Source organism: Rhinichthys klamathensis, unplaced genomic scaffold, assembly GCF_029890125.1.
Source record: "Rhinichthys klamathensis goyatoka isolate OS25496 unplaced genomic scaffold, OSU_Roscu_1.1 h1tg000438l_1, whole genome shotgun sequence".
Classification (NCBI taxonomy): Eukaryota; Metazoa; Chordata; class Actinopteri; order Cypriniformes; family Leuciscidae; genus Rhinichthys; species Rhinichthys klamathensis.
This window is the reverse complement of record NW_026606934.1, coordinates 371,697-395,936: the sequence shown is the minus strand read 5'-3', so window position 1 is coordinate 395,936 and position 24,240 is coordinate 371,697.

Genomic DNA, 24,240 nt, shown 5'->3' with positions numbered 1-24,240 from the left:
AACCTGTGTGAAAATGTCTCTTAATACTTTCATAAATGCAAACAAACATTGCATGGCCCTGCAAAAGATGCCCATCTCGAACATTAAGTTTATATTCAGTAATATCTAAAAATGTTTAAGTTTTTAAACTTAAATATATATATATATATACAGTATATATAAATTCTATTTAAAAAATTCACATCATATGCCAATTAGTTTATCAAATGAATCACAATAAATTATTTCCTGCAGAATTTAATACAGAAACATAAATTATTAAATGTGACATAATTGTATTATTTTTATTGTATTATATTTTTTGTTACAGTTAAACCTTATTTAAACTGCATTATATTTATATAACGGAATTTAAAAAAGGTAATTGTGACTTTTTATCTTTCTATTCTGACTTTTTTTTAGAATTGTAATAAACTCGCAATTCTGAGAAATAAATGCAGAATTGTGAGATTAAAAAGTTGCCCAATTACCTTCTATATATTATACCTTCTATATATATAATTGTTTTACTCCATTGTTTTATTCACTCCCAAAAGTTGTGATTGATTGATTGATTGATTGATTGATGTCAAATACATTGGACAAGTTTAGTTTATTAGAATTAAAAACGTTTTAGCATTTATTGTTTGTTTGTTTGTTTGCTTGCTTATGCTCAATGTGGGAAAATGTCTTTTAAAACTCTTATAAATACACACACACACACACACACACACACACAAAAATTGCATTACCTTGCACAAGTTGGTTAACACAAAAGCAATCACATCAGATGGATAGATAAAAAAGAAGGTCAGTGGAGAAAGAAGCTTAAATCCAATCAGTGAAAATGGCATTAAAACATTGATTGCAAATTGAGCGAAATTTCAAACTTCCTAAATCGTGTCTTGATTGAACTATATGAGATCGACCTAAAATACCATTCACATTTCTCACAGTAACACACATGGAGCTTTGAGCCCATTACCAGCTGCTTAAGACCTCGGTGAAGCCATATTTCGTATTTTAGGGACCCGTAACACAGCTCGAATCCTTGAGACTGATCATTCCTGACTGCACCTCTCCCGACTTCAATCCCACCCTGGCTCTGCGTTAAAGTCCTGAGATGGAGAAACAACAGCAATCCTGCAGGCCTGCAAGCAATCCGGGTGACCTGGGTATGATACAGCACGGCCCCCACAAACATAATGCCCATAAGCCCCAAACCAGCGCAATTTGTTGGGGTGAAGGTGGAGAAATGGTATCAATCAATACCGGGGGGGTTTCGCTTCAGAATGAGCGCCTTGACTAAAAAAAGCGAGGTTATGGGCATGAGGGGCGCTGATATTTTTCTAATGGGGGGTTTGTTGAATTTAAAGCCTGTGACTGACTAGAGTCTGACAGCTCTGGAGACTGACACCTTCACTTTTCTCTGACAGGCGAGTGAAAATAGCAAGCGGTGCCCCTGTCTCTGAGTGCTGTGGGGGAGAGCCAGCGCCAGTGCAAGCGCACCTTATACACAGCACAGCAAGAACACACACTACTGGGGGAGAACCAGCGCCAGTGCAAGCGCACCTTACACACAGCACAGCAAGAACACACACTACTGGGGGAGAACCAGCGCCAGTGCAAGCGCACCTTATACACAGCACAGCAAGAACACACACTACTGGGGGAGAACCAGCGCCAGTGCAAGCGCACCTTATACACAGCACAGCAAGAACACACACTACTGGGGGGAGAACCAGCACCAGTGCAAGCGCACCTTATACACAGCACAGCAAGAACACACACTACTGGGGGGAGAACCAGCGCCAGTGCAAGCGCACCTTATACACAGCACAGCAAGAACACACACTGCTGGGGGAGAACCAGCGCCAGTGCAAGCGCACCTTATACACAGCACAGCAAGAACACACACTACTGGGGGAGAACCAGCGCCAGTGCAAGCGCACCTTATACACAGCACATCAAGAACACACACTACTGGGGGAGAACCAGCACCAGTGCAAGCGCACCTTATACACAGCACAGCAAGAACACACACTACTGGGGGAGAACCAGCACCAGGGCAAGCGCACCTTATACACAGCACAGCAAGAACACACACTACTGGGGGAGAACCAGCACCAGTGCAAGCGCACCTCATACACAGCACATCAGGAACACACACTACTGGGGGAGAACCAGCACCAGTGCTAGCGCACCTTATACACAGCACAGCAAGAACACACACTACTGGGGGAGAACCAGCACCAGTGCAAGCGCACCTTATACACAGCACAGCAAGAACACACACTACTGGGGGAAAACCAGCACCAGTGCAAGCGCACCTTATACACAGCACAGCAAGAACACACACTACTGGGGGGAGAACCAGCGCCAGTGCAAGCGCACCTTATACACAGCACAGCAAGAACACACACTACTGGGGGAGAACCAGCGCCAGTGTAAGCGCACCTTATACACAGCACAGCAAGAACACACACTACTGGGGGGAGAACCAGCGCCAATGCAAGCGCACCTTATACACAGCACAGCAAGAACACACACTACTGGGGGGAGAACCAGCGCCAGTGCAAGCGCACCTTATACACAGCACAGCAAGAACACACACTACTGGGGGAGAACCAGCGCCAGTGCAAGCGCACCTTATACACAGCACAGCAAGAACACACACTACTGGGGGAGAACCAGCGCCAGTGCAAGCGCACCTTATACACAGCACAGCAAGAACACACACTACTGGGGGAGAACCAGCACCAGTGCAAGCGCACCTTACACACAGCACATCAAGAACACACACTACTGGGGGGAGAACCAGCGCCAGTGCAAGCGCACCTTATACACAGCACAGCAAGAACACACACTACTGGGGGAGAACCAGCACCAGTGCAAGCGCACCTTACACACAGCACATCAAGAACACACACTACTGGAGGAGAACCAGCGCCAGTGCAAGCGCACCTTATACACAGCACAGCAAGAACACACACTACTGGGGGAGAACCAGCACCAGGGCAAGCGCACCTTATACACAGCACATTAAGAACACACACTACTGGGGGAGAACCAGCGCCAGTGTAAGCGCACCTTATACACAGCACAGCAAGAACACACACTACTGGGGGAGAACCAGCACCAGTGTAAGCACACCTTATACACAGCACATCAAGAACACACACTACTGGGGGAGAACCAGCACCAGTGCAAGCGTACCTTATACACAGCACAGCAAGAACACACACTACTGGGGGAGAACCAGCGCCAGTGTAAGCACACCTTATACACAGCACATCAAGAACACACACTGCTGGGGGAGAACCAGCACCAGTGCAAGCGTACCTTATACACAGCACAGCAAGAACACACACTACTGGGGGAGAACCAGCACCAGTGCAAGCGCACCTTATACACAGCACAGCAAGAACACACACTACTGGGGGAGAACCAGCGCCAGTGCAAGCGCACCTTATACACAGCACAGCAAGAACACACACTACTGGGGGAGAACCAGCACCAGTGCAAGCGCACCTTATACACAGCACAGCAAGAACACAAACTACTGGGGGAGAACCAGCACCAGTACAAGCGCACCTTATACACAGCACAGCAAGAACACACACTACTGGGGGAGAACCAGCACCAGTGTAAGCACACCTTATACACAGCACATCAAGAACACACACTACTGGGGGAGAACCAGCACCGGTGCAAGCGCACTTTATACACAGCACATCAAGAACACACACTACTGGGGGAGAACCAGCACCAGTGCAAGCGCACCTTATACACAGCACAGCAAGAACACACACTACTGGGGGAGAACCAGCGCCAGTGCAAGCGCACCTTATACACAGCACAGCAAGAAAACACACTACTTGGGGGAGAACCAGCGCCAGTGCAAGCGCACCTTATACACAGCACAGCAAGAACACACACTACTGGGGGATAACCAGCACCAGTGCAAGCGCACCTTACACACAGCACAGCAAGAACACACACTACTGGGGGAGAACCAGCGCCAGTGTAAGCGCACCTTATACACAGCACAGCAAGAACACACACTACTGGGGGAGAACCAGCGCCAGTGCAAGCGCACCTTACACACAGCACAGCAAGAACACACACTACTGGGGGAGAACCAGCGCCAGTGTAAGCGCACCTTATACACAGCACAGCAAGAACACACACTACTGGGGGAGAACCAGCGCCAGTGTAAGCGCACCTTATACACCGCACAGCAAGAACACACACTACTGGGGGAGAACCAGCGCCAGTGCAAGCGCACCTTACACACAGCACAGCAAGAACTCACACTACTGGGGGAGAACCAGCGCCAGTGTAAGCGCACCTTATACACAGCACAGCAAGAACACACACTACTGGGGGAGAACCAGCACCAGTGTAAGCACACCTTGTACACAGCACATCAAGAACACACACTACTGGGGGAGAACCAGCACCAGTGCAAGCGTACCTTATACACAGCACATCAAGAACACACACTACTGGGCGAGAACCAGCGCCAGTGCAAGCGCACCTTATACACAGCACAGCAAGAACACACACTTCTGGGGGAGAACCAGCACCAGTGCAAGCGCACCTTATACACAGCACAGCAAGAACACACACTACTGGGGGAGAACCAGCACCAGTGCAAGCGCACCTTATACACAGCACAGCAAGAACACACACTACTGGGGGAGAACCAGCACCAGTGTAAGCACACCTTATACACAGCACATCAAGAACACACACTACTGGGGGAGAACCAGCGCCAGTGTAAGCACACCTTATACACAGCACATCAAGAACACACACTACTGGGGGAGAACCAGCACCAGTGCAAGCGCACCTTATACACAGCACATCAAGAATACACACTACTGGGGGAGAACCAGTGCCTGTGCAAGCGCACCTTATACACAGCAGAGCAAGAACACACACTACTGGGGGAGAACCAGCGCCTGTGCAAGCGCACCTTATACACAGCACATCAGAACACACACTACTGGGGGAGAACCAGCGCCAGTGCAAGCGCACCTTATACACAGCACAGCAAGAACACACACTACTGGGGAAGAACCAGCGCCAGTGCAAGCGCACCTTATACACAGCACAGCAAGAACACACACTACTGGGGGAGAACCAGCGCCAGTGCAAGTGCACCTTATACACAGCACAGCAAGAACACGCACTACTGGGGGAGAACCAGCGCCTGTGCAAGCGCACCTTATACACAGCAGATCAAGAACACACACTACTGGGGGAGAACCAGCGCCAGTGCAAGCGCACCTTATACACAGCACAGCAAGAACACACACTGCTGGGGGAGAACCAGCGCCAGTGCAAGCGCACCTTATACACAGCACAGCAAGAACACACACTACTGGGGGAGAACCAGCGCCTGTGCAAGCGCACCTTATACACAGCAGATCAAGAACACACACTACTGGGGGAGAACCAGCGCCAGTGCAAGCGCACCTTATACACAGCACATCAAGAACACACACTACTGGGGAAGAACCAGCGCCAGTGCAAGCGCACCTTATACACAGCACAGCAAGAACACACACTACTGGGGGAGAACCAGCGCCAGTGCAAGCGCACCTTATACACAGCACAGCAAGAACACACACTACTGGGGGAGAACCAGCGCCTGTGCAAGCGCACCTTATACACAGCAGATCAAGAACACACACTACTGGGGGAGAACCAGCGCCAGTGCAAGCGCACCTTATACACAGCACAGCAAGAACACACACTACTGGGGGAGAACCAGCGCCAGTGCAAGCGCACCTTACACACAGCACATCAAGAACACACACTACTGGGGGAGAACCAGCGCCAGTGCAAGCGCACCTTATACACAGCACAGCAAGAACACACACTACTGGGGGAGAACCAGCGCCTGTGCAAGCGCACCTTATACACAGCAGATCAAGAACACACACTACTGGGGGAGAACCAGCGCCAGTGCAAGCGCACCTTATACACAGCACAGCAAGAACACACACTACAGGGGGAGAACCAGCGCCAGTGCAAGCGCACCTTACACACAGCACATCAAGAACACACACTACTGGGGGAGAACCAGCGCCAGTGCAAGCGCACCTTATACACAGCACAGCAAGAACACACACTACTAGGGGAGAACCAGCGCCAGTGCAAGCGCACCTTATACACAGCACAGCAAGAACACACACCACTGGGGGAGAACCAGCGCCAGTGCAAGCGCACCTTATACACAGCACAGCAAGAACACACACTACTGGGGGAGAACCAGCCCCTGTGCAAGCGCACCTTATACACAGCACATCAAGAACACACACTACTGGGGGAGAACCAGCGCCAGTGCAAGCGCACCTTATACACAGCACAGCAAGAACACACACTACTGGGGGAGAACCAGCGCCAGTGTAAGCACACCTTATACACAGCACAGCAAGAACACACACTACTGGGGGAGAACCAGCACCAGTGCTAGCGCACCTTATACACAGCACAGTAAGAACACACACTACTGGGGGAGAACCAGCACCAGTGCTAGCGCACCTTATACACAGCACAGCAAGAACACACACTACTGGGGGAGAACCAGCGCCAGTGCAAGCGCACCTTATACACAGCACAGCAAGAACACACACTACTGGGGGAGAACCAGCGCCAGTGTAAGCGCACCTTATACACAGCACAGCAAGAACACACACTACTGGGGGAGAACCAGCGCCAGTGCAAGCGCACCTTATACACAGCACAGCAAGAACACACACTACTGGGGGAGAACCAGCACCAGTGCAAGCGCACCTTACACACAGCACATCAAGAACACACACTACTGGGGGAGAACCAGCGCCAGTGCAAGCGTACCTTATACACAGCACAGCAAGAACACACACTACTGGGGGAAGAACCAGCGCCAGTGCAAGCACACCTTATACACAGCACAGCAAGAACACACACTACTGGGGGAAGAACCAGCGCCAGTGCAAGCACACCTTATACACAGCACAGCAAGAACACACACTACTGGGGGAGAACCAGCGCCAGTGCAAGCACACCTTATACACAGCACATCAAGAACACACACTACTGGGGGAGAACCAGCGCCAGTGTAAGCGCACCTTATACACAGCACAGCAAGAACACACACTACTGGGGGGGGAGAACCAGCGCCAGTGTAAGCGCACCTTATACACAGCACAGCAAGAACACACACTACTGGGGGAGAACCAGCGCCAGTGCAAGCGCACCTTATACACAGCACAGCAAGAACACACACTACTGGGGGAAGAACCAGCGCCAGTGCAAGCACACCTTATACACAGCACATGAAGAACACACACTACTGGGGGAGAACCAGCGCCAGTGCAAGCGCACCTTACACACAGCACAGCAAGAACACACACTACTGGGGGAGAACCAGTGCCAGTGCAAGCGCACCTTACACACAGCACAGCAAGAACACACACTACTGGGGGAGAACCAGCGCCAGTGTAAGCACACCTTATACACAGCACATCAAGAACACACAAACGTTTTTGGAAAAATATGGGGCAAATGTTTGGAAAAATAAGGGTTTTGTCTATACCAGATATTGGTGGGCGGCGTTAGTGTAAATAGCTTCTACCAACAAGGCAGGCTGTTTGCACTTAGTGTAAATAGACACGTTATAGATAATGGTTTTGTTCACATTTATGTGGATCAATGAATCAATGAAATGGATGGTGGATCAATGAAATCAATGTTAGGCATTGTAAAAGCAAGTTTTCAGTGTATATCTCTGTCACTCCTGAATATTGAGTTAAATCAATGTCAAGATAAATGTGGCAGAGACGCTTAATGCTGTGAAATGCAACTTGGCTTCATACAAACATATGTCAAATACTGCATGTGCTCTAATCTGTACCAGACTTTATTGTAATACATAGTCAGATTAGTCATTTTTAATGACTGGGTGTGGCTGCTGTAAGATTTGCCATTATTTGAATTTGAATAATCACAGCCAAACCAGTGCCCTTCAAAAGCTGAACCCACTATTCTCTGCTATTAGAATAAACTTCAATGAAGTCACATTTTTGGGAATAAATGCAACTACACTGCCAAGGTCAGTACATAGTGTTGAGGGATTCTGAATCGGAGAAATATATTTAGATATAGTTACTCCCAGCAGGTTTCAAATATGATGTTTAATCAGGAAACCAACATGTGACTATGCAAACGCCAAAGGTGCCTTCTGCCTCTTTATGCTAAAACAGCCTATAACCTCACTGTTGTTAACAGAAAGAAACCTTTGGAATCAAAAAACATTTTATTATAAAAATAATTTCCATGTCGGTAAGATTATGCTGAATCAAAAATACAGTAAAATCAGTCCTTTAAAGTCCCCATGTGGTGAAAATCAAGTTTTTAATGTTGTTTATATGTAAATGTGGTGTTTTTACTGTAATATGCTTTAAGACAAACCATGTGCAAATTCATAAGTCAACACCATTGCTGAGTATTTCCCGTTCGCTATCTCAGTCTGCCTTCTAACAACCATTAGAAACGCTTTGAACAACTTTAGAAAAGCCTTTAGTTCATCATTACATCGTAACATCATACACCCGCTATATTGCTAAATCTACCTGATTTTTTCATATCAACAGAAAAATAACCTGGCATTTCTGAAGACTCCCCTGCTAATTTGCTCTTAATGATAGAGCCCGTCGGCACGTTGATCTGATACAAGGTCGTTTGTGACGTCAGAAACACCAGCGATTTCAAACCGTGTTTTTGAGACTGTCTTTGGTTCACTGCAGTTTTAAGGAGAAACATGGTTTGTGTAACATTAGCAACGCATGATTAACTCTCTGATAACAATGTCAAGCAAAAGGCTAATTATATTAAACACCGTTATGTGTCCGACGTTGTACAGAGCGATACTGTTGTGCAGCGTTTACCTCAGTAAGTTGGTCGAGTGAATCTCTGAGCTGGCGTGAGTGTGTGGAGGCGGAGCTCATTAGCATATTCATGATCCTCGTATAGGCTACTAAATGAAGCAAGGGTTCCATTCAAGCTATTTTAATGCATGAAAAAAAAAAAAAACAGCCACAGAAACTAAAAACTGATGAAAAGAGGAAAGCAACGGTCACGTCACTAAAAGATGCACCTTGCTTTTGGGAGTACGTAAAACTCATGCTCAAGTTTATTTCCCGCACCCCTTTATACTGAATATAATGATTTGAGATGTGGTGATGTGCAGGACTCACTGTTTGATATTTGGGAGTGTGAACCCTGTTGATTTTACAGTGAATGTGATCAGAAGATCAGAGGCTGTTTACTTTAGTATTGCGGATCTCTGATCTGTAACTTTCAGGACGTGTTCTTTATGTAGCGAAGACTTGTGTCGACACAAGTGGAAATATTTTTCCAATCTGTATATTTATGGTGGCGAAACCGAAAGGGTTCAGGTTGGTAATTAGAAGTGCTAAGTACTTCATGATGTAGAGTCGGCCATGTTGCATTGTAATGAAGCGTGGATTTACTACTGTTCCTTCTGGCTCAGAGTTTATTTGATTTCTTTATTGTAATGAAAGTCAGATGTGCCAGTGTTTACGCCAGTTCAAATCAGTGACATGTTTTCTAATTAGCAGCAAATGGGCTTGGAGGAAAAGCACACATTTTTCTTCTTCTCTCCGGGTCCCGAATCAAACTTCCCATTTATTTTCATTAACAGTTCGGCGGTGTCTGGGTCCGCGGATCTGCGGTTTCCAGCTCTGTTGCTGTTAGCAATTACATTGTGTATCAACGTGGTTTCATTATGTGGCACCTCTCTCCTCGGCTGCGGGCCTGATAGTGTCCACGAGCTCATGTCTAACCAGTCATTTGAACGCTGATAACCTGCATACAAGTGTGTGTGTCAGCAGATCCTGTACATGGAAAACAGCAGAGATCAGCTTTTTTAAATGAAGACCTTGCCCACTTTTCATTGTGACTCTCACGTGGAGTTCCGGTGATTTATTACGATTTTAGTACCCGCTTTTGGATCTGGATCTTTTTTTTTTTTTTTTTTTTTTTTTTTAAGTGCAACTTTTATGAGGGGTATAAAACATGAATGGGAACAAAACGTAGCAAATTCAATGACAATATTCAGGAAGCTATGGGAAAAAGAAAGAGACAAAAGTTTCTTTTTATCATGGCTCGCTGTGGCTGTTTGATGGGGCCTCAGTATTGTAGTACAAATGAGCTCATTATAGAGCTCCTGGGGTCAGAGGTCAAACACGTGGGAGGGTGTGAAAGGAACAGGAAGTAGGAAGGTCAGGTGTGAGATGTGGGACGGGGTGTATCTCACAGCTCCTCTGTGAACTTGAACATGCTCGTGAAAGGCTTTTGAAATGCTGTCATGTCCAAAAATATATTGCAGTTTTACAAAAGTACAAAACAAATCAACAATTAGTATCTGAGCAGAATGCTTAAATACTATACATAAAATGTAATATGTAAGACTATAAAATATATAACAATTATATAAAAATTGTATCATATTTTTCAAAGAAAATGATAAAAACTTAACTCAAAAAATTGGAATATCTTGCAAAAGTTCATTTATTTCAGTAATTCAACTTATTTCAATACTAGATATTAAATACAAGATATTTCAAGGCTTTATTTGTTATAATTTTGATGATTATGGCTTACAGCTTATGAAAACCCCAAAGTCAAAATCAGAATATTGTGAAAAGGTTTTCATAAGCTGTAAGCCATAATCATCAAAATTATAACAAATACAGGCGTGAAATATCTCACTTTGCATATATAATATATTAATTTCACCTTTTTAGTTGAATTACTGAAATAAATGAACTTTTGCACGAGTTTCACCTGTATATATATATTTTTAAACAATAAAAAATCCAATTGTTTCTTAGGCTCAACCAATGTAATGACATTTAAAATAAATTAATTAATTAAATAGTCCAAATAAATTATTACAATAATTTGTTTTTTTATAAAATAATTATGCAAATAATTAATAAATTATTATAATAAATTTGTCATAATGCAAAATAAAAGTTTAAAAAGAAGCATCTAAAGAGACATGTTTGCATATATATCTGTGTACATTTGTGTATTTATATTTATATATTATATAATATTTAATGTAATATTTATGATTATGAAATATAAATAAAACGTTTTTGATTTTACAATAAAAACGTACATTTTTATATATACAAACACACATTAATTTGCTCTGCATTATAGCGATCTCAGATCAGCTACCCAACTGAAACTCTAATGCTAAAAGCCGAAAACTGACTGTGGATCAGTGTAGGAGTGTGTGTGTGTGTGTGTGTGTGTGTGTGTGAGTGAGTGGAGGCAGGGTTCTGCTGGAGGGAAATGATTTCTGAAAGGAGAGAAAACAGCCCTAAATCCTGCAGTCAAAACACCCACAGCAGACAGACCTGGAAACACTCCCTTTACTTACAATTACTCTCGTTTTTTCCATCTCTCCTTCCTCCTCATCCTCCTTTGAAGCAACATGACAGTTGTTAAAGGAAATTGCTCTAATTGTGTGGATATGGAGACTATATATTGCTAACTGACAGGATCTATATGAAGCCACTGTAAGTTTGAGCATCTAAATAATGACTTTAGTTTCCTTTAAAATGCAGTTTGGTCTCTCATCGGCTTGGTGTCCCGCGGATCAGAGATGATCTAGCGCCAGCACAAACCAGCCGTGTGAAAGCCCTCATTTATCAAGCGCAGGAGCCAGTGGAGCGTCTGCAGGACAGACTTTCACTCTGGTGCGACTCCAAATCCTAATTCATTTATTTGAACATGTTCTGAACATGCATGCGTCTGTTAAACTCTTGTTAAGAAAGGACACTTCCCAGTCACATCTTGCATTTCTGTAAAGTTGAGTGTCAGTTTTCAGTTACCAAATATTAGTTGCACTAATTACAGTATTCATGAGCACAACTCCATTTATTCATTTAGTAGAAACTTTTTTATTTTTTAATAAAAATAAATAAATAAAAACAGCAACATGTTAGTGTGACTTGAAATTTTGAAGTACTGAAATAGCAATATAATAATCTTTGAAAAATCTTTTTTTTTTCAGCATACCATGCACCACAACTTGAGATAAAGGAAAAATATTTATAAGATTTACAAGATTATATATTGTCATAAAAGGCCTGGTTTGTCTCTCATTTATAATTAGTCATTAACTGCTCAAGTCAGACAATAGTTTCAGACCAACTTCTTTTTGTTTTAACAATCAGATTACCACAGGACATTTTCCCACTGCAGTTTAACCAATGCTGACACAGAACATAATATTTCCAAAAGAGACATTCAGCAGACTTTTGGTCTAAAAGAACTCAGTTCCATGAAATTAACCACTAACATGCCATGCCAACAAAAGAACAGCTCAACCTTTCACTTCATTGGCTGTTGTTGGTCAAAAAATGTCAGCATGATGTTTTTACTAAAAGTTGTTGTATGGATGAAGAACATTTTCCATCTTTGTCAATCCATAAATATATATCACGTATAGCCAGTATTTACGTATAGGAAGAGGGAAAACATAAATAGAGACATGCTTGTGTTCAATACCGCGGGCTTTATTGGTGGGCCAAAAACATTCTGACAGGTTCCATGACTGTGTGTTTCTGAAGGCCACTGCAACTATAGAGCGGTTTGCCAGAGTGTTCTGCCACTGAAATGTATACAGATGAGACTTAAATTGAGCGGTAATGTAACTAAACAGTACACTTCCCTAATCCCCTGGAATCAGAAGACAACATGTTGAGTAACTACTCAATTAAACTTCCTTGCAACAAATATATTGTATTCTTTTGAATGCGGAACTGTAATAATACACTGAGAAAAAAAAATTGGATTTACTTTAAAACCATTTTTACTGTAAATTTCACAAATGATTCACAAAAAATGGCCATAACACATTGAGTTAAACTGACATTTTTGAATGAAGACTGAAATAGTATGTTCTTGTAAAACATACTTGTAATCTTTAATTTATTTACAACTTACATTTTTTTTATCTACAGTGTATATATTTCACATTGATGTAAAATCCTTTCAAATATATATATTTTATATCTCCTTTTTTCTTTATATATATGAATTTCACGAGTTTACATGTTAATGAAATCTGATGTAATATAATAATGCGTATTTGGCTTGCTGTCCGGGGGGAGGGCTCCGAGCTCAGAATTCGGCCCGACCCCAGAGTACTCCCCCCTAACCTTAGAGGTCATAGGTATCTATGAGCGGACCCCGCCGAATGTGGGGTGAAGGGGTGGTGGAGGGATGCTGAGAAAGAAGTCATGAGACAGGAGGTAAGGGAAGGCTTTATTTATACTGGCTTCTTCTTGTGCTGATTGGATGATTACCTGAACATGCTCCTCCCGAACTTTGTTACATAAAACTTCATTTAGTTTATTTTTATTTTTTTTGTCATTACAAATGTCATTTTCATTGTCATTTTTGTCATTTTTGAATAAATAAGATATTATATTTATATTTTTAACTAAGTCTAAAGAGGACATAGCATACAATATAAATACAATATCTTATTTATGCAAAAATGATAAAAATGACAATGAAAATGACATTAGGTTTCAGACTATTATTTATCCAAACATGTAAAATATTGTTGTCATTTATATTATTTATTATACATATGTATGTACTTATTTCATACCCTGAAAAAAGTGCAAAAAATAAAATGTATTTATTTATTGATTTCAATATGTGTGTACTGTGTATATTTATTTTGTATACATGCATGTTTATATTTAAAAAAATGTGTTATGTATTTATAAAACATTAATATATAATATAAATTATGTATATATATATACGTATATATATATATATATATACAGTATAGGCCTATACATGCAAATATTTCCTTATTATATTATTTAACTAATATTTATAAACATAATTGTTTTGAATGTAAAAATTATTGGTAAATCAAATTTTTTTTTTTCACTTTATTTTAATAATCAGGGTATGAAACGATATGTTCGATTCTTCTCATATACCTGTTAGGCAGCATTGCATCATGTTTCATTTCTCAGGCAGGTTTCGGCCCATGCCGTCTCACGCAGGATCAGATACTGAGCCAAAGCATGACAGGTTCACTGCAGACAGACCTATTAGGAGCAATTTCGGGGATTCCCATAAACGACTTTCAAAATAGGCCGTTCATTTTTCTAGAGCGTTTGCACATGTCTCCAGAAGTGTGGAGAAGGGGATGTTGGGGAACGTTCCTCCACCCCTGCGTGCTCATGAAGCTTCCCTCCACCTGTTTGTGCTTGTTGGTGGAGGTTTGTGTTGGTGACCTGAATTTGCTTAGAAGAAAAAAAGTTGAAATAAAAAACAGGCCTAAATTACAAGCCTAGACATTGGCACATTTCACTGAGTAACTGAGCAGCCTTTAATTATGTTCTGCACAGGTCTGTACATCCAGCCAGACTCAGACACACCTTACACATGCTAATACACTTCTAATTTACTAAACACATGTACACATGGGCCTACTCTTGAGAAATTGCAAAGTACTGTCTCATTTGGCCGCTTAACAATAATAGCTGCTTAAACAAGATCAACTCTAATCTTTAATTATAAGGTTTTTGCTGGATAATTTTGGTGGATGAAAGAGAAACGACTAACTGAACACATGCAGGGGCATTGGCATTAAAGAGAGATGTCAAATACCATAAGAGATGATGCATGCTCAACCGTGTGGAAGTTTTACCCCACATTTGTGCTAAATCATTCGTTAATTTATGAACTTGTCGATATGCACATTGTATACATATGATATCTAAAATCCCTCTAATTGTTGGGGTTTGAAAGAAATGAACAAACAAACAAACAAACAAACAAACAAACCTTGAGTCACATGACCCCAGAAACAGGAAGCAGGAAGTGTACACCAACTCAGATGCACTTCACAGAGTTGAATTTGCGGTTGTTAATATTGTAATTACATACAGTGCATATTTTCAGCTTTAAAATCCCTCTAATTGTCTTTACATCCTAAAATAAGTTGTGGTTTTACAAAATATTTAGTGTTGTTGGAAAGTTTCAATAAAAGTTCAATACATTTAAACCAGTTACCAGCGCGTCATGCGACAGAAAGCTGGCACTCCACACTGACATGAACGCGCTCAGGACTGTTCGCCGAAGCTGTGGATTACAGGTAATAATGTTCTACATAATGCTCAGTTTCTTGCAAAGACTGATTATTTCACTTCATAAGATCTCAATAACATCAGGAGCCACGAGTATTAATGTAGTTTTGCCTGTATATTTATATATTTTTGACCCTCAAAGTGACGGTGGCCGTTGACTTGCATGATATGAATCATCAAGGACTACAGTTTCAGCTAAATCTTCCTTACTGTTCTGCTGAATACAAACAGACACTACATCTCGGGTGTCCTGAGGGTGAATACATTAATAGCAAATGTTCATTTTTGGCTGAACGATCCCTTTAACGATATTATAGAATTAGTGACTGGATTCAGGATCCATGAAATCTTGTATAGGCCCATGATCTTTCCTGAGAACTGCTGTGTCTCACATTCACTCAAACACTGTTGGCTAGATAAGAAACTCCTTATTGAACAGAAGCATGTATCGTGGGGTGTGAGTTTTATGTATGCATACTTTGTTCTATGTTGTAAATACACAAATGAGTGTGGTATTCATAAAGGAAGTGTTTATTTATTCTCTTTCACACTCTTGGTTTTAAAATCAGAACATTTGGTTTGTGTTGTGAGGCCGATTGTGATCTGGTACATAAATATTGAATGTCCTAGAACTGTATCCCATTTCTGCTTCTGTGTGACTGAAAGTCTTCTAGTGAGCTACTGGTTTATTTAGCAATGGCTTTCATGGAAATATTTTGTAAACCCTTGTTGAGTCATGCTTCAGCAACCAGGCTTGACACACACACACACACACACACACACCGAATCCCTTTTTGTTCACAAAACAATTTTGACACAGACTTGGGAGACATTGTAAAGGAGGCAAACCCCCAGAAAGGATTACTGAGCGATGGCGAATTATGAGAAAGAGACAGCTAATCTTTCCATCAGATAATGATGGCAACCATTACACTTGTTTAGATGATAATCTGGGTTTACGACCACGCTTTGGTAAAGAGTTGGGGAGGTGTGAAGCAGCGCTACATTTCACTTCAATCAGAAAGAGAAATGTGAAACATTAGTCATTTCACAATAAGCCTCTAGCCTTCAAGATACTTCTGGTGAATAATCGTCTCTCTGCTGAGGATTTATGCTTGTTTACTAGACAGTTGTCTAAACTGTCGGACTAAACTGAGAATGTCTGAATTGGTCCTCAGGAAGTAGAATTGGAATGATAGGAAAAGGAATTTTATGAATTCTGAATTTTTTTGGTTTTGTTTCTGAAAAAACTGTTAGAATTGAAAATTAAAAACTAATATAACTATAATTATTTAATTAGTTTTGACAAATTATGCCTATTGACTCCAAAATTATTTTTTTTATGCTGACCTGATGCTTATCTCAATTTTAAAGCATTTATCAGTCACCAAAATGTATTAAAATTGTGCTGTAAAGCACTCATTTTTCACCATATATATATATATATATAAAAATGCAGGTAACTTTATAAAAATAAAAATTGACATCATCACTTTGGGTTAGATATAATTAAATATAATTTCAAATTTCAAATTAAATATAATTAATAATATAATTTCAAATTAAATATAATTTGGCTAAATCAAATGTGAGTTGGTGCATTGTACTCATTCTTAAAGCAATTATAAAGGCTAATTGTCTTTAAATTTCATTGCATTTGAATGCAAGTTCAGATTACAGTTGTGCATCCCGTTTGCTCAATTCAAATTCGGGAACTGAATTTCAAAATCATTTTGTGCAACTAGAGTCTGAATGTCATAATCCTAGTAGGAAAACAATAGCCGCGTTTCCATTACCCTTCAAATTGCGCAAATTGAAATTGCGAATTGAAAATACGCACAATGGAAACACGTCAATTTCGCAAAAAACTCACGTTTATCGCAAAAAAGTTTTTACGCTCGCATGAGGTGGTTTTTCAGGCAATTCGAAAAAGGAATATTTCGCAAAACTGCAATGGAAACGCTCCTAATGACAGCAACTGTAAAGCACTGACCGATGCCTGGAGTCAGAAGACCTGTAGAAAACAGCCCTGAAGTTTGTGCTGAAATCACAGCGTGATTTCTCCTTTTCGTTTTCCTTTGCTTTAGGAAGTTCATTCTCCTTCACTAAACATTCAGATGGTACAGACCTCACAATAAATGCAGTTTTTGTGATATCAACTTCAAATTTGGAACACAGCTGGGTTACACTCTAAACAATGCTGGGTTGTTTCAACCCATGTTTGGGTCAATAAACCAACCAGTGGGTTTGTCCATATTTGACCCTCATTTTTTGGAGCATAGACATGGATTTGCCATCAATTTTAGGGTGGTGTTCATACTTGACAGGTTTGGTTTGATTGAAATGAACTCTGGTGTGATTGCTCTGTTATTGCGCTTCATTTGAATAAGTGTGAACGCTGCCATCCGAACACTGATGCGCACCAAACAAGCAGACCAAGACCCTTGGAAAAGTGGGACTCGGTCCGCTTTCAAACAAGCTCTGGTGTGGTTTGACTGAATTAACAGATGGACCAAAGACATCTAAACAAACCAAAAACAGGAAGTGATGTCACAAGATGTGACCCTAAAAAGGACAGAAGGCACCTGGTTCTTCTTGTCATACACTCCATGGGGTAAAAATGGACCAAGCCAAAAAAAAAAGCTAAATATTTAGCTTTTAATAGTGCACAGTTTACCAGTTCAACCTCAAATCACTGCCTAGGAAATTAGCATGGATTGCAGAAATACCGTAGGTTATTAATAATTTAGTACAGGATAGCCTTTTTTCTTTTGTCTTCTTTAAACGTTTAAGCTGTGTGGGTAAACTTGCAGACAGATTTCTACAGGAAGAAGAGCCAATGTTCTTCGACTCAATGTTAATGGCTTGAAACAGTTCATGAGTAGTTAAAAAATATCTCCCGGTTAGTTTAAGTTTAATACAAGAGCAAATATTCACTATAGGGTTCAAATCTGGACTCTGTCCGGGTCAAAACATGAGCCTGATTAACTTGGTCTGATTAACCGTTTTTGAATCCATTCAGCCGGTCTCCGGTTCTGGCGTTACCACTTTTACCATAGCTTAGCATCATTGAAGTGGACAAGACCATTAGCATTTCTAAAAAAAAAATGACCAAAGAGTTTCGATATTTTTCCCATTTAAAACTTGACTCTTCTGTAGTTACATCGTGCACTAAGACCGACGGAAAATATAAAGTTGCGATTTTCTAGGCTGATATGGCTAGGAACTATACTCTCATTCCTGCGTAATAATCAAGAAACTTTACTGCCGTACCGTTTCTTGATTATTACGCAGGAATGAGAGTATAGTTCCTAGCCATATCAGCCTAGAAAATCGCAACTTTACATTTTCCGTCGGTCTTAGTGCACGATGTAACTACAGAAGAGTCAAGTTTTAAATAGGAAAAATATCGAAACTCTTTGGTCCTTTTTTTATTTATTTAAATGCTAATGGTCTTGTCAACTTCAATGATCTATGCTAAGCTATGCTAAAAGTGGTACGCCAGAACCGGAGATCGGCTGAATGGATTCAAAAACGGTAAAACTCAACAGTTTAACTCTGGGGGAGTTGTAAAATGAGCCTATTTCCAAAAAAAGTGGAGTATCCCTTTAAGCATTTCTTGGTTGTCTTTGTAATTTATAAAAGCCATTTGTTTTGCATCTTAAGATTTGGTGTTGAAAATGAACACTAAACGAACCAGGACCAAATGGATCATTTCATTTATTTATTTAATTGTTCAGGATCATAGAACCGGAGAAGAGAATAGAACTAGAAGTGTGTACACACCCTTAAATAGAATAAATGTATTGTTCAGTACATTTGTTTTACAGTAAACCTAAACTTCTATAACTTTTTATACTTTTGTGCATTTCTGCAGTGCATTTCTGCAATAATCTGAGTGTCAGACCAACTATAGGACTGTATTTCAAAGCATTCATAAATTACAACATTTCTGCTCAGATCTGTTCAAAAAGGTGATGACAGTCAAGAGAGAGAAAAAATGAAACAACGACACAAATAAAATGTGTGCAGCTTCTTAATCCACTAAAAATAAGGATCAAAACCTCTGACTCTTTGCTTCTTCTTAAGTGAGACCTTGACAGGCTTAATTTTTTTCCCCTTGACAAATGGTTAAAGGTTTCTGCAAATCCAGTGAAAATAAAAAAGAACAAATGTCTGGGTCTAGTAGGCATATTCAGACATGCAGTAGGATAACAAGTCTGTGGTGGTGAAATCTGACCTGGCTGGACTGCAACCTGGACCATACTCACAACCACAAGCTACCTTCTTTCCATTTATTAGATTTACGGTAATACATTTTTTTTTCTCGTTTCTGCTAAAGTCATGCTTACCTGGGTTAACACCAATGGACCGAGCATCTCTTTTAATTTAGGTTGCTCTAGAGACTCCACACACCAAATGTCGGGCACCGCTGCACCTCATTTATGGTTTTTGGAAGTAGTTATGCATAAGCTAATGTAAATGTTTATGATAAAACGTAAAAAATATTCAGGTTTCCAGTTCTTTACTTTGCCTCCCGGATAGCAGCACAGGCCAAGACATCACCTGATACCGTCTAATCGCAGACAAGAATATTTTTTGATTGATTGCATGTGCCATTTTCAATGAGGTATTAGTGGTTGTATGAAGGATAAAGGATGGGGAATTTTGGCATGCTGGTAGATTCTCAACCCCACAATTATATAAACCAATCACATAGATCATACACAGTGGATTTACCACAATAGCAACGCTTTGCAAACTACGTGAAGCTGCAGGTCTGGTGTCTGTAATGGCTTTAGCTGTGAAGATTCACACATTGTTTGTTGTCAGCCTTGCAAAGGTCGATTTACTTCTGTTTTATCATCATACGTTCCACTTTCAAACACACTCAAATGCTCGCGTATGATAAACTGAATATCCAAGCGAAATCTCTGGTGATGGCTTTACCATCTTGATTGTAGTAACGTCATGCAAACGTTCAGGTACTTAGTTTGGAAAACACAGACAAATCTCAATGTCCCCTTTTGAAGGGTTTTGTTATGGTAACCTCTCAATGTCGTAAGTCTTCCGCAACCACAAAGACATACTGAACCTAAATCAAACTGAAAAAAAAGAAACAGTTTTAAACATACCTATTCACTGTAGAGGTCCATTAAGAGAATTTTTCAAGGAAAGGTCGCTTTAGGCCAGCATTTGGTTACTCAAAGTGATTTAGGTTGTGCAGTTGTGGAAGACTTTTATTTTCATTGTGTAGTTAAACTAAATTCAAAAAGGATGTGTATTTTTGGAGAATTCCACTTATTTTCACTTTCCTAGGCTAAATAAAATGCCCAAAAAAGATCCCGACGGTTGGCTCCAGTTGAGCTGATGCTGTTTTTTGCAATGCTTGCTCAGGAACCCAGAATCGCGCCCAGAACAGCAAGTGTTTTTCCAGCACCCCACAGGGCAATGCATCCTCCCCGGCCCACATCAGGACGAGGGGGGGGAATATATCCTTGGAAATGAAAGACTGGCAAAATGTTATTACAGGCAAATGCAAATGAGATTGAGCTTTTCGTGGCATCTATGCTTGCTCTTATACAGTACAAGTCACATGATATACAACGCTGATAAATACACTTTAAATGATGCAACACTGCACTGTAAATATCATGTCAAATGAGCATGGCATTAATGCGGCATAGATATACTTGACTGTCACAACAGCAGCAGTTTAATGGTGACTGTTTTGTGTAAAGATGGACGGCATCACCTAACTGTAAATATTAAACCCTGGCATGTCGTCAACAACAATAATATAGTAGTAGTAACAATATTAATAATAATAATAAGTATCGATCAAAAGTTTGGGGTTAGTAAGACTTAATGTTTTTGAAATGCATGCATTTGTTTGTTAAAAAATACAGTAAACACTTTGTGTAATAGTATGTTCTTTTTGTAATAAATGTTAAACTGTAATTTATTCCTGTGATCAAAGCTGATTTTTCAGCATCATTACTCCAGTCTTCAGTGTCGCATGATCTTTCAGAAATCATTATAATGTGCTTATTTGCTGCTCAAGAAACATTTATGATTATTAACAATGTTGAAAACTGTTCTTTTAAACTGTTTTGTAACATTATAAATATATATTTACTATCACTTTTGAACAATTGAATCTGTCAATGCTGAATTCATTTTATTGATAATTTCTTTATTTTATTTTGAAAGGTGGTGCATATATAATTAAAATATGCAAAAACAGTGTGGGACGAATTACATGCCTTATCATTAAAGTCCACCTGTGGTGAAAATCAAGCTTTTAATGTTGTTTATATGTTGGGTGGTGTTTTTATTTTCTCCTTAAAACTGCAGTGAAGCAAAAAAAAATCTCAAAAACACGGTTTGAAATCGCTGGTGTTTCTGACGCCTTGTAACCAATCAGATCAACGTGTGATCGTCAACCAGTGGATCTTTGAGCTGAGTGAGTGAGTGGAGGCGGGGCTCATTTGCATATTCATTAAACCGCGTATACTAAATGTGGCAAGGGTGTCGAGTTACATTCAAGATATTTTAAAGAAAAAACTTTTAAATATGTAATTTTGGTGATCAAAGGTGAGTTTTAAGGGATAAAATGATTGACTACAGGGGTATGTTAATACTTTCAAAACATTAATAATTACGAATTAATGGTCTCACTGATGCCGTAGCAAGCACCACTAAAAATCATGATTATCATTTGTGTTATTCACACACTCAAAGAATGTTAAAACAAATTTTCCCCGCCTATTTGTTGCTCTCTGATGGTATCCAGTGGTCGTGACCTCTGCACCTTCTCACAACTGGGAGAGAATTGCTTGCATAATTTTTTTTTTTTTTTTAAGCCACCAGGCAGGGAAAGTTTAAATTGGAGTCACTTTAAAGTGTGTTGCACTACAGAATTGTTTGTAAAATTCTAAGTATGAAGCTCATTCGCTCGTAGACTCTGTTCAAAATGACTTGTCCAGATTTTCTGCATGACTGCACCCTCCATGACGATCAACTTGCAACACTTCATTAAAGTCAGCCGTCAGAAGGAAGTGGCCCGGCCGTTCTCCAAAAGAAAAAACAAAACAAAACCCTGGGTTTCAGCACAACTGGCTGTGATGAGCATCAACACCAGTTAGCCTAACAGACACTCTCCAAAACCTCAGGGGTGCCATAGAGCTGTGGCAATATTTACATGTCAATCTTCAGGAGGGGCGCGAGTTTCCTCTTCACTCAAAACGGCCCAGTCTTGGCCAAACAACCGGGCCCAGTGTTTATGTTTACGCCCGGGACCCTCATCCGTACCTCCGAGAACCAGCGGCATCCACACAGATACCGTTTTTTACAAGTCACAGAAAATATTTTGGTAAGCTAAAGCGGCTTGAGAGAAAAACAAACAGCTGAGGAGAGGCACACATGATATTAGAGGACTCGCTAAGTGTTTGGGTCGGAGGGACGAAAGGGAGGAGAAGGACGGGGTGCAAGGGTCAGGAGACTCTGGGGTCGAGGTCGGGAGTTTGAGAGCATAAATCAAAGCTGTCCGGCTAATGACGGCGGGACGGGTTTGATCAGCCCCGATCACATGTGACTGGCGTCTGGGGGAAGTCGTCACTCTCAATAAGAGCACAATGGTCTTACGGGCCGAGCTGTCGAAGCCAAGCACCTCAGGAGAAGAGAAGTGGGCGAAAGTTTGATGTATTCATGTTTTGGAAAGAAGTCTCTCGTGCTCAATGCATTTATGTGATGGAAAATACATTATAACCATAATATTGTGAAATATTACTTAAAATGACTTTTAAAATGTAATTTGTTCCTGTGATGGCAAAGCTGTGAAGCTGATTTCTGAAGGATCATGTGACACTGAAGACTGGAGTAATGATGCTGGAAATTCTCCGTTTTTACCGTATTTTAAACGCAGCATTCGTGACCATAAGAGACTTATTTCGAAAACATTTTTAAAAATCATTTGATGGGTAGTGTAGCCTACTTTGAAACAAATTTCACTCAGAAATTGCAAGTAAATTTCACAAATCATTACAAAGAAACTGCAAGTAACGCATTGAGATTTTGAAGAAGAAAAACTCAAACCAGCATTTTCTTGTATTCACAACTTTCATTGTAAATTCCCTTCAGAGTTATAAGTCTCTGGACGCACAAAAACTTGATTGAATTTACCATAAAATCGGGATAATACGCCTTTGGCCTTTGATGCGATCCGTAAAAATGTGCTTCCCATAAGCTGATCTTGCAACAGAAACAAGAAGGATGCTAAATGAACTCCCATCCGCTAACGGATTAGTGCGATCTAATATGTTAACGAGACACCTGGCATCACCGCCGCCGAAGAACCCGTCGGGCCTTCCCAAATATTTATCAGACCTGCGAGCAGAATAACAGACGGCGAGACGCATCCAACGCGGGATCAAATCGGAATGAGGAGCGAGTGTGCAATCATTTAGCGCTGCGAGTCGATGACCTACAGAACGCTGCCGGTCTTCTCGCTCTGTTCTGTCATCAAACTGCCGCTCACCGTTGAGCCCGGCAAGAAATGTTGCTCCGCCGGGGGCCATAAAGGCTATCAATTCTGTTTTGTTTTATTCTCTGCTGATCCACTTCAGTACGGAAGACTCCCCTGTAGTGACATTGCTCCTGTCCGTTGCCAGGATCAACAATGGTTTCAACTGCGTCTATTGACCCTTTGATGGCCCCACCCTAGAGTCCAATTCTGGTTTCTACACCCTCCAGCTCCTCCGCCAGGTCTGAAAGTAGACCTTCTCCATTCTCCACCCCATTTCTCTCGCAGTTTCTGTCTGAGTAACTCAATCCCTCCAGTTTTCCTTTATTTTCCAGAGATTAATTGTTTTGCCAGTGCTATTACAAGTGCAATGAGTTGGCAAAATATTTTCGTTTCAGTCGTGGAACTTCCCTCCCATTCTCCCTCTTACCTGTCGATGACACCGGCGAAATTTACAACTATTGGATCATCTGAGCGACGGTGAAGAGAGAAAATAAATTCTCGGCGAATGGAAACCATACC